Source organism: Hemicordylus capensis, chromosome 2 (assembly GCF_027244095.1).
Source record: "Hemicordylus capensis ecotype Gifberg chromosome 2, rHemCap1.1.pri, whole genome shotgun sequence".
In the NCBI taxonomy this organism is placed as follows: Eukaryota; Metazoa; Chordata; class Lepidosauria; order Squamata; family Cordylidae; genus Hemicordylus; species Hemicordylus capensis.
Genome location: NC_069658.1, coordinates 326,432,001 through 326,444,430, shown reverse-complemented (window position 1 = coordinate 326,444,430; position 12,430 = coordinate 326,432,001). Strand labels below are relative to the sequence as shown.

Here is a 12,430-nt window from a genome sequence, read left to right as displayed (position 1 = left end):
TGGGAAATTACAGGCCGGTTAGCTTAACTTTGGTGCCGGGTAAATTGATAGAAAACATGCTTAAGGACAAAATTGTTAAACATATAGAAGAAAAGACCTTGCTGAAGGAGAACCAGCATAGCTTCTGTAAGGGAAAGCCTTGCCTCACTAATCTTTTGGAGTTCTTTGAGAGTATCAACAGGCAAGTGGATAAAGGTGATCCGGTTGACATAGTATATTTGGACTTCCAAAAAGCTTTTGACAAAGTTTCCCACTAAAGGCTCTTGAGTAAACTTAGCAATCACAGGATAAGTTCATGTGTGGATTGGTAGCTGGTTGAAGGACAGGAAAAAGAGAGTAGGAATAAATTGACAGTTTTCAAAATAGGGGAAGTAGGAAGTGGAGTCCGTCAGGGACCAGTACTGGGATCAGTGCTCTTTAACTTGTTCATTAATTATCTAGAATTTGGGGTAAGCAGCGAAGGGGCCAAATTTGCAGATGACCCTAAACTGTTTAGGGAAGTGAAATCTACAACAGGTTCTGAGGAGCTCCAAAAAGATATCTCCAAACTGGAGGAGTGGGCGACAAAATGACAGATGTGGTTCAATGTAAGCAAGTGTAAAGTGATGCATATTGGGGCAAGAAACCTCAACTTCACATATACACTGATGAGATCTGAGCTGTCGGTGACTGACCAGGAGAGAGTTCTTGGGGTTGTTGTGGACAGTGCATTGAAAGTGTCGACTCAATGTGCGGCAGCTGTGAAAAAGGTTAATTCCATGCTAGGGATCATTAGGAAAGGGATTGAAAAAAGAAATGTTAATACTATAATGTCCTTATACAAATCTATAGTGCAGCCACATATGGAGTACTGCATACAGTTTTGGTCACCGTATCTTAAGAAGGATATTGTAGAACTGGAAAAGGTACAGAAGAGGGCAACCAAGATTATCAGGGGCCTGGAGCACATTCCTTATGAGACTTGGCTACAGCATCTGGGGCTCTTTATTTTGAAGAGATGATAAGGCAAGAAATGATTGAGGTGTATAAAATTATGCATGGAGTGGCGAGAGTGGACAGAGATAAATTTTTCTCCTCTCACATCACTAGAACGAGGGGTCATCCCATGAAACTGAAGGTCAGGAAATTTAGGACCAACAAGAGGAAGTACTTTTTCACACAGCGCATAATTAATCTGTGGAATTCTTTGCCATGGGATGTTGTGATGGCCACCAGCTTGGATGGCTTTAAAAGGGGCTTAGACAAACTGATGGAGTGCAATAGCTGCTAGTCTGGTGGCTATATGCCACCTCCAGCCTTAGAGGCATGATACATTTCATTATCAGTTGCAGGGGAGTAACAGCAGGAGAGAGGGCATGCACATACCTCTTGCCTGTAGGGTGCCCAGAGGCATCTGGTGGGCCACTGTTTGAAACAGGGTGCTGGACTAGATAGGCTTTGGGCCTGATCCAACAGGGCTGTTACTGAACGTTACTGAATTTGTTCAGAATTCTGAGAAAACATACATAGGCTCACACTGCATGGTTGAAAGTCTCCTTTGCTAATCTGCAGCGAGGGGCCCATTTTAATTACTGGTGTTTCTAGTGTGTTCTAGGCATTAAAAGTAGCACAAATATATAGTATTCAGTGTAAATCACTATATATTGTGAAGTGTGCGTGTGTGCATTCAGTGAAATGTATTTCTAGGCAGCATACTTATTTTGAAATATCAGACTTAAATCCTTGGGGGCCTGGGGTGTGTGGAGGCCCTGGACTTTGAGGGGCTGGGGACCCATTTTAAAATCTCATCTCTGGGCCCACTCCAACCTTGCTACACCCCTGGTTGTGTGTACAAGCTCTGTATATCCTTAGTCTGGAACCCTGCCATTTTTCTGTTCTGTAGAGCATTCTCCATCTTACAGGTGCCAAATCTATGTTTAGTAATAGCAGTAATGATAACAGATTATCTGCATGTCCATGCATAACTGTTCATCTTGTTTCTGATAATGCTTCAGTAGTTTGATTGACAGTGTTGTACCTTACTCAGTGGCTTGAATTTTGTTTCAGTGTCCTTTGATGGTATATGGGGAGTCATATCTGGGATATTAGCACTGCAAATGCACCAGCAGCTGGTACTTTCTCTACCCTTTGCTGGATGCTGACATCCTTATAAGTGTGGGCCAGCCACAGTTCTGGTACAACTGAGTGGACTGATTCTCTCTGCTGCACAAGATGAGTGCCTTAATTTTCCTGCTCCTTGCTTCTGCCAGATGGAAGTGGAGATCTGAATGAGAGTCAGCTGGCTCAGCTTCAACATGGAAAATACAGAGGAGCAGCATAATTGGCAAGAAAGATTCCTGTGATTGGCAGGGCCCGAGACAAGATGGTTCTAAGGATCTTATTTTTCAGTCTTTATTAGTTCCAAGAAATGTCTTTATCATCCTTGATTCTGGCCAAGAGAAAATTATGTTTCTTCTGTGTTCTTGTCGAATTTGAAATAATGTTTGTGCTTTAGTATCCAATGGAGCCAGGTTTTATAGATTCCAGATCTAAGCTGAGAAATGAAGAAAAAGTTTGAACTTTATTTAGAGTTCTAGTCTATTTCAGTTCTTGGTGGTAGGATTAATTTCCTCTTACTTGAGAACCAGTGTGATGTAGTGGTTAGAGTGTTGGGTCTGGTCCAGAAACACAACTCTGACCTCTTTGGAGGAAGGCTAGGATACAATAGTATAGAAGGTTAATATAACAACTAAATCCAAGTATTTCGTTTAACTGATCTACTTCTAGTTGAAATTAAAGCAATGAAAGGATTGTGCTCCGCTATAAATTTTCAGCCACAATATACAGGGAGATAAGATGTGTGTAATAATGGCACTAGAGGTATAGTGGGTAAAATAATTGGATTGCTAACAGAGCAGTGTGTTGGATTTCTTTAGTGACAGTCCTGAGTGTGCTGAATACTAGATAACACATAGTTATACTTATCTGTACTAAATGGATCAGTGTTTGTGATGCATTGAATGAATGTGCAGCAATAACTAGAGTCATGGTCTTTGGCATGAGGGATGTTTTTTGCACTCAGTTGAAGGGGCTTGTTTGTTTAGCAGCAGAACAAGAAACTTCCAGGGTCAGCAAGGTATACACGCTCTGCAGGGAAATCACATTTTAATGACATCTCTAAAGCTGAGAGAGCAAAATGAAACCACAAATAGAAGAGTTTAGTGGATGGACTTGGAAGGAAGTGAGAGGAGGTTGATAGGTACAATAAAATAGATAGACAGTTGAAATCTTTAAAGTATAATCATCTGACAATATGTGCAGGAGGAAGGGAGGGAGAAGAGTCTGTTCTGATTCTTCTTTCTGTAGTTGCCCACCTTTTGTTAAAATCTGTTGGAACTGAGCAGTACCTATAAATAGAAATGGAGGAAAAGAGATATTAGGATCTGCTAGCAACTACCGGTAACAGCTTGGATTCTAAAATGAAGCTGTGTCATTATTTCTATGTGTTTCCACCAGCTGACTTGTTTAAAAAGATAAATGATGCAGTAACCTTGCCGAAACTAAGAAGGTCTAGATCTGGTGTGTGCCTGAATGGAAGATCACTGGATACTCTGTTTTGTTCTTGCTGTAGGTAAAGTCAAGCTAAAGCACAAGAGGCCTTGGCAAGAGACACTTGCAATCAGGCACAGGGAGATTTGGCCTAGTTGGGAGAACAGGAGATTATTGAATTAAGTAACCTTGTCTATACCACACTGATGTCTCTGGGGGAAATGGGATGTACAGTAAATGTAATAAAATGGCGGAATCATGTAAGGCAGAAAATTAGCAGAAAAAGAAATATTACCATGCTGCCAGTGCCCCTTTCTTCTAACTCTTCATATTCTCTGTTGATTTCCAGAAGGTTTAAATCTGAAACTTAAACTCCTAGAACTTACCATGAATGCTCATGGGAATAATAACAAAGATGTAATTAAAAAAGAATTATGGCTTTGACCATATGCAACACGGTTCTTTCTCACCACTCAGAAACCACCATCACTATACAAAGTACGATGCATCAGGTATAGGAGGAGGGCTTCTGGGACAGGGAACATGACTTCCAGACAGATGCAAGTCCTCACAATCTCATTTTAGAAATTGAGTTTAAGATTAAGATTTCCTGCAGTCTCCCACTCAGATATTCCATTACTGGCCTCCCTAAAAGCAGCCTCCTCTATAGCATGGCTTGGAACAGTAAGTAAAGCAGGATCGATTTGATTTAAATCAAATTGATTTAAATCATGATTTAATTCACTAGTCAGGAAGATTCTATTTAATCATCATTTTGTAGTAAAAGTACTTTCTTGTTGTCTAATAGAACCTTAATACATATTCAGAGATGTGGGTTTCATTTTTAGAAGGTAGGTACACACTATAATAGTTACACATTTCTCATAATGCTGTTTCATTCAGGCAACCAGGCCTTGCATTTCTTGGTTGCACTGTTTGCATTTCGCATGCATGCATGCCTTTTCCACAGGTACAAGAACTTCATTAAAATATTCCCAAGTGGGGTCTCTTTTCCCAAGCATGGCTTGCTGCCGTGATTCCCAAGCATGGCTTGCTGCCGTGATTCCCAAGCATGGCTTGCTGCCATGATAGGTGTTTCTCTTCTACAGTGGAGGATAGAAAAACTTTCCTCAGGACTACATGAATATGTTCCATTCACTTTTGTTTTCAGTTTCTAGTCCCCTCCCATATCCCTTGTCTTTATATCCAGACTCCTCCTTGCTCAGATCTACTCCATCCCTCCAAATCATCTCTTCATTCATTGGCCTTCTTCAGCCCGATTCAGACATTATGCTGTACAAGTGTACAGATGTCTGTACAATTTTATTTTATTTTATTTATTTATTTATTTATTTATTTCCTGCTCTTCCTCCAAGGAGCCCAGAGTGGTGTACACTGTACACTTGTACACATGTTTGTGTGAATTTCTCTTCCGGGTTCATTTTAAAAGTGAAACTGGATACAGGCTCTTCAAATGCATGGTACAGATAGAAAGTATATTGCTTTACTTGTGTTCAACATAACATGTGGATGACTGTACCTGTGTAACATTTGTAGCTGTGTACACTGTACACGCAGTGTACAAGTATTGAACATAATGTGTAAATGGGCCTAATGTCTTTGCACTTTTAGAAAGAAAAAGAGAGGGGCAAAGGGATTGACTGTGTGATTCGCATTCATCCTCTATAATAAAACCCTTGGTGTCCATCCGTGGACAACCAAACGTGTGTCCGTGCCTCCCTGGGTTGTTCTGGGCATGCGCAAAGCGCATGCTCAGAACAGACCGAGGGAGACACGACCGCCAGCACCCGGCGGCCATGTTGGGCGGCCAGAAGCGGCCGCCCTGAAGAAGTTGATGAAGCCCCGCAAAGCCGGGAAAGAGGTGGCGGGGGAAACTGGCCGAGGCGCGCCCGAGGTGGCGGCGGAGCCATGGCCGAGGCCTGGCCGCGCCGCCGAAGCTGGGCGGGAGGAAGAGGTGGCGGGGGAAGCCGGCCGAGGTGGTGGCGGAGCCGCCGCTGAGGCCTGGCAGCGCCGCCAAGGACGGGTGGCTCGGAGACTTTGGGGCCCTTGCCCCAAATGTTTCCCGCCACGGCCGCCGCTGCCGCCCGCTCTCCCGCCCTCCCAGCTGCCCGATTTCTCCTTCCCCGCACCCCCCCCAAATGATTAAGGGCCAAAATGGCCCATGAGAATGCCTCCACAGACGACGACGCAGACCGCCCTCCCAGCTACCCGAGCCCTCCTTACCCGATCCAGCCCACGACAGTCGGGCAAAGTAAAAGCATATTTTGCAAAGAAGAGAGGAGCTTGCGTACAGAGCTCCTCTCTGTGCAAAGCCACTGCCCAAACTGCTGCTATGGATGCAAAGGATGCAATAGGCGTCCTTTGCGCCCAAAGCACCAGTTCGGGAAGAGGCTTTGCAGAGAGAGGAGCTCTGTTCGCGAGCTCCTCTCTTCTTCGCAAAATATGCTTATAGTTCGCCCGACTGTAAGAATGAAATAAGGGAAAAGGAAGAATAAAACAAAAACAACAACAAAAGAACAAGGGAGAGAGGAAAGAAAAAAGAAAAAAAAGGAAAAGAAAGACAAAGAGAAAAAGAGAAAGAAACAGAGAGAGAGAAACAGACAGACAGGTAAAACACACACACACACACACACACACACACACACACACACAAAGATGAATAACACTTAAAGGGGAACAAAAAAAGGCTAGCGCCCGTTATTATAACTGGCTTAAAAATACTAGTGATGATATATTTGACCTAGGTTCTTTTTTAAAATAGTTTTTTTAAATCTGAAAAATCCTATTTTAATTTTTAAAAATCTGATTTTTAAATATATGTATTTTAAAAGATCAGCTATTTTAATCAGCCCTGAAGTAAAGTTAGCATGTGATGTCATATGGCTGAAGAAGAAACTTGATCACTTGCTTAGTGTTCAAAACCTTTAGCTGGATAAAGGAGATCTCTTAATATTTAATGCTGAGAGACCACTTCCCCTGGCTCCCCTTAAAGTTATTTAGTTTGAATATTCAAGGACCAAACTAAGCCTTAAAATAATAATATAGTAGAACTTTTTAAATCCTTCTAATGGTGGCCCGTATGCCAAAAACAGATTTATATTAGACCTCCCACTATAGTTGCTGGCTGGCATCCTGACTGAATTGCTCCTGAATAGGTCTATTGAAATTAAGTTGTTCATTAGATGAACTCCTGAGTATTACTATTGAGTAATGTAGCCAATGAGTGGGCAACTAAGTTGCTCTCAAAAAAAGAGAGAAAACAGAAATTAGCGAAGTGTGGGCAAGGATCCTCTAAAATGTTAAGATTTCTGATTGTGAAGAATTTATGGTTAGGAGAGACTGATAAAATTATGTAGTCTAAATATTTGATAAGAACATAAGAACAGCTCTGCTGGATCAGACCCAAGGCCCATCTAGTCCAGCATCCTGTTTCACACAGTGGCCCACCAGATTACACTGGGAAGCCCACAGGTAGGAGTTGAAGGTATGCCCTCTCTCCTGCTGTAACTCCCATGCAACTGGTATTGAGAGGCACTGTGCCTGTGAGACTGGAGGTGCCCTATAGCCACTAAACTACTAGTAGCCATTGGTAGACCTGCTCTCCACGAATTTATCCAAACCCCTCTGAAAGCCATTTGGGCTGTTGGCTGTCACCACATCTTATGCCAGAGAATTCCACAAGTTGATTACACATTGTGTGAAAAAGTACTTCCTTTTGTTGGTCCTCAATTGCCAATCAATTTCATGGGCTGACCTCTGGTTCTAGCATTATGCAAGAGAGAGAAAAATGTCTCTCTCTCCACACCATGCATAATTTTATAGAGCTCTATCATGTCTCCCCTTAGTCATCTTTAGTTTAGAAAAAAGATGACTGAGTTCCAGGTGTTGTAGTCTTGTCTCATAAGGGAGGTGATCTATGACCACCATGACCCCAAGATCCCTCTCTTCATCAGTCTCCGACAGATCCCATCGGTGTATATATGAAGTTGGGGTTTTTTGCCCCAATATGCATCACTTTACACTTGCTTACATTGAACCACATTTGCCATTTTGCTGCCCCCTCCCCCACCCAAGTTTGGAGAGATCATTCTGGAGCTCCTCAGAATCTGTTGTGGATTTCACTTCCCTAAACAGTTTAGGGTCATCTGCAAATTTGGCCACCTCGCTCCTTACCCCAACTGCTAGATCATTTATCCTATTAGTACTGTGGAATCCATCTTGGTAACTTGTGTTAGATGGCAGAAACATTTCTATTGTGATTTCTCTGTTGTGGTCCCTGCTATACTTGGTCTACTAGGCAGAGCAAAGAAATCCTGCTGAATATGTAATAATTTAGCAGGTAACTTCCCAGTCAGCTTCATCTACTCTAACCAGAGTCAAAGGAATCAGAGTGTGATAAAACAGATTAAGAGTATTAACACAACCAGAGGCGAGTGGGTGGGTGGGTGTGCGTGCACAAAAATTACCTTCCCCCCAGATGATCTCCATGCCCTTTCCATGCACACACGAGCGGCTATCTTGGGAGCTGCACAGCTTTCCAGAGGCCAGGAAAATACATCCTGGCCTCCAGGAATCCCACAATGCACCACATGATGTGCACGATGCTTTGGGGGATTCCCCCATGAGACAGGTGCTCTAGGCGCCAGTCTCTGTGAGCACTCGGGCATTCTGCGCGTGGCTGCTCATGAGAATGGCCTTATATCAATAAGGGGCAGTTCTAATTGACAAGTGTTGTAAATAAGGCCATGCAATATTATATTTAGAAATACTTTTCCTGCTTAGTTTTATCATGAACAATGTATTGGGTTAAATAGTGATTCTTCCCCTTTGCCTTTCTGAATGGTTGGCTCCCCGCTGTGATCTTTTTGTCATTGCTGTTCTCAAGCTAGAGAGAAGAGCAGGTATTAGGATATTTTATACTATGAGCATCTGGGGAGAACTTCTTTTTATATCAGTATAAAAGCTACAGGCCCTATCATGTGGAATATATTTTAGTGGAAGCTTGCTATGTTACAGAGGGTATTGGCGTACTGTGGGCAAAAAGACAAAGCCAACATCATTCCCAATAGAGCATCATAGTGTTTTTGGATAAAGCAGTGGACAGTGATAAAGCAGTGGTCAATGAGCCAGTTATTTTGTACAGACTTCCCCCCTCAATGTTATGAGTTGCTAGAATTTCACTTCTCTCTGTAAGCTCCACTGGTTTTCCAGCCATCAGAACACTTGAAATTTTTCCTCGAAAAGAGGTTGATGAGCTCATGTCACACACAGCTGCAAAATGACATGTGTTCAGTTCCTTCCTGGGAAAAGTTGCAGTCCAGCTGAATGATGAAGCCCCATCAACTGTTATGACCCCAGCTCTGACTGTGACTGACCCCCAAAGAGGTAGGATCAGCTCCAGGCCCTGTATTGGGGTCAGATCCTGAGAAACCTCCAGAGATGCAGTCCCTCAAAACTGCATTCATAGAGCCTGACCCCGCTGGAGCAACACCCTTGGACCCCAAGCTCACAGGGGAACTGGCTTCTCCCCTTCCAGGTATGTGCACATAAATGCTGGCTGGATCAGCTGGAGAGGAGGAGTACCTGACCAGAGTGCCAGATTAGGTTAGAGGGCTGCCCCTTCAAGACTGCTGTTCTACAGGCAAGGAGGTGGAGCCCAGGTCAGGTATACTGAACTATTTAAGAGCTCAGTTGGCCTCTGGCTGTTGTCAAATCAGCATGTATCATGGAACTGTTAATGGTGCTATACTAAACAATGCCACCTTGCCGCCAGACAGTGCTGCAGAACAGAACTGGAATGGACAGCAACACTTCTAATGGTTGTCAGAATTAGTAGAACTGTTCTATCTGCAGGGACTATCATTAATATGCCTAATATTTTGGTCAGTCATAATTAGTGGGCAAAACCCCTACATAATAATGCATCCTGTAAAAGTGAGCTGCTACACTCTGCTCTCATACCAGGAATGCAGCACATTGCAGGAGAACAAATTGTATGAATGGCCTCCATAGTACTTGGAACAATACTTGGGAGAGATTGAGAGGTGATGCAAGCTGAAGTCGCAGTGCAGGGCTCCAAGTCAGCCCTTGACAAGTTTGAAAGAAAACACTGAGACTTTTACTTAGTCTTCTGAATAATAAATGTGACTGCACAGAGGAATATTATGTAACCAACTTGCAACTTGGGTTTGTTGATGCACTGGAATGGAATATGTTTGTTAAAATCTGTCTATAAAAATTCTGCATAGTAACAAAAGCTTTCAAATAAATATTAATCAAAAGAACAAAAGATGAACGCATACTTAAAGACAGGTTGAAGTGCATTAAACTGAAAAGCAAGTATCACCCTAATAATAGGGTTGTGCAAAACATTTCAATGTCGAAACATTTCGACTTGAAACAGGTCATTTCGAGTGTTTTGAGCTCAAAACAAAATGCCCTCTAAATAAAGAGCCTGTTTTGAGCTCAGAAGAGCCACCTAATGGTGCAGCGGGGAAATGACTTGACTAGCAAGCCAGAGGTTGCTGGTCCGAATTCCCACTGATATGTTTCCCAGACTGGGAAACATCAATATCAGGCAGCAGCGATATAGGAAGATACTGAAAGGCATCATCTCATACTGCGTATGAGAGATGTTGGGATGCCATGTTACCTGGTTGCTTGGGTGGCCCTGTGGAGGCTGGAGAAGGGCGTGGCATCCTTCCTCTGAGGCTTTTGTTCCCTTTAGAGGGGAGTGGGGATGAGAAAGGTCCAGTCTGGTTAGATCCCAGTGGGGTTGAGAGGGCAAGGCAGGGCGAGCTGCAGAAAACAGCTCCAGGGAGACAGCTAGGTTGGGTGTGGCAGGAAACAGGAAGCAAGGTCAGGAAGGGGGCGGGCCTGGAAGTAGGCTTTAAGCCCTTTCAGCTCTGCACTGGGGTATTTAAGGACAAGGCAGCTGATGATGAGGTGCTGCTTCTGAGTATGGGAGCCAGGAGTTCTCCAGGAGAGGGAACTGGTTGAATGCAGCAAGCTAGGAGGAGGACTCAGGTGACAAGCTAATCTCTTCCCCTGGCTGTTCCTGAGGCTGACCTTTTAGGGGTTGCTCCAGTCATTCTGGAGTTTAAGAAGGGCTAGGAGCCCACCTCATCCCCTGGGAGTCTGACAGGAGGGATCCCAGTAACGTACCATGCACTTGCACGATGCATTATTGGAGCTCAGGGGGACATGCAGCGACGTGTCCTGGCACCCTGACCCCGGGGGCTGTAGCGGGAGCCACTGTTTGTCTGGGTGGGCAACCCGCCTGCCCAGGGATGAAGAGCTGCTTGTCTGTGGGGAGGGTGAGTCAAATCCACTCTTCTCACTGATCATGAGAACAGCTCCTACATCTACTGTAAGCTGATCAGACTGCTATGTTTTTCAGTGCTATGAAAATGACCTTTGAATTCCATGAGAACATTTCTATCTTTGGGTGTTTAGGCATTAGAAGTAAAATAGAAAATAAAATGCAAAAACAATCTGCTAGGTGGTCCCCAAAACTGGTCCATCACACATAATAGTCCTCCTTTTTGTTAATAGTTCAGTACTATGATTTACAAGCTTCATCAACAATGTTATGGAAATGATGAAGTTTCAGAGTTATGAGTCAGACCACTAAAATATATATGCCTATTTGTATTGTATAGCTGTGCCTTATATATTACATCAAATTATTTCCTTTTCTTAGTAACACATCATTAGCAAAATTGTATCATTGTGGTGGGAAAAATGGAAATTATCTAAAAGATGGTTATCTTTTTCATGTCACAAGAATCTTAATCTGAAAACCATTGCAGTTTGGGTTCAAGAAAGAATTCTGGTGTTTTCCAATAGCTAGCAGAGGCATCCTATTTAATACTACATTCAAGAAGTTGTGTGGGTGGAATTGTAACTCTTTCTGTTCCTGTTGTGGAAGTCCTCTTTCTTTCCCTTTCCATCCTTCAACCTGCGCAGAGTGTGCCATTAAAGAAAGACACACTATAGGCCTCTTACTCATACATTGAGGCTCTTCCACGATCCGTGAGTAGAGCCTGGGGAGGGTTTGCAAGGAGAGAGGGCTAAGCACGCTCTCCCCGCAGATGAGCAGCAGTCTGCTCTGGGCGACTGCGCACACGACTGCTGGCTCAGTCATGGAGCCAGCGGGGGCTGGGGAGTTCGGGGGCCATGCTGCCACCGGAAGCTTCAGCATGCCCTGCGCGAGTGCGCAGGGCATGCTGGAGAGACCCCCGAGCCAGGAGGCTGCTTTTCAGCTTCGCGGTCCGGGGGTCTCCTCGTGAGTAGCTGCACCGCAGAGCCGCACTGTGGCAATGCACAATTTTTTTAAAAACGTGTTTGCGGAGTGCTTGCTCCGCAAACCCGGTTTAAGGGGAGGGGTAGTTTGGCGGGTTAACCGCCTGGAGGCCACCGGGCTCGCCTGTGAGCCAGGTGGTTCTCACAATCAGGTGAAATTGGGCTAGGCTCCTCTAGCCTGATTTCACCTGATCATGGGAATAGCCTCATTGCATTTTTATGTGTATACATTTTTTGAAAAACCTTAAGTATACATCTAAAACTGTAATATGTGAGTGATCCTAATCATGGATACATTTTCTTATTTTTCCTCAACATAAGTTTAACACTTGAATTCTCTGGAAAAATGGGTCCTAGTCCTTTCAGGTGACTCTGAGCTTACTAGAGATGATTACTTTTACCATTAATGACAATGGTCAACGTCGACTGAGGAACACTGGAGCCACGTGAGAAGTGGTAGTGCACCTGACAGCTTCCCAATTTACACAGCACTGGCACTCATGCAGAGAGGTGATTTGGACTATCCCCTTGTTCCTCTGGAAGCCTTTTGTGCCACACAAAAATATGTCCCTGAGAG

General features: G+C 43.8%; 1 protein-coding gene and 1 long non-coding RNA gene across 3 annotated transcripts in view; one reads left to right on the top strand and one right to left on the bottom strand.

Annotated features, from left to right (window-relative positions):
- Window positions 1–12,430, top strand: part of BSN (bassoon presynaptic cytomatrix protein) — a 337,777-nt gene that overhangs the window by 125,265 nt on the left and 200,082 nt on the right. The window lies entirely within an intron of this gene.
- Window positions 3,128–10,371, bottom strand: LOC128344635 (uncharacterized). The gene is made up of 3 exons (XR_008315960.1): window positions 10,202–10,371; window positions 3,824–3,894; window positions 3,128–3,386 (listed from the first exon to the last, which is right to left on the bottom strand). It is a non-coding gene; the product is annotated as an uncharacterized LOC128344635 (long non-coding RNA).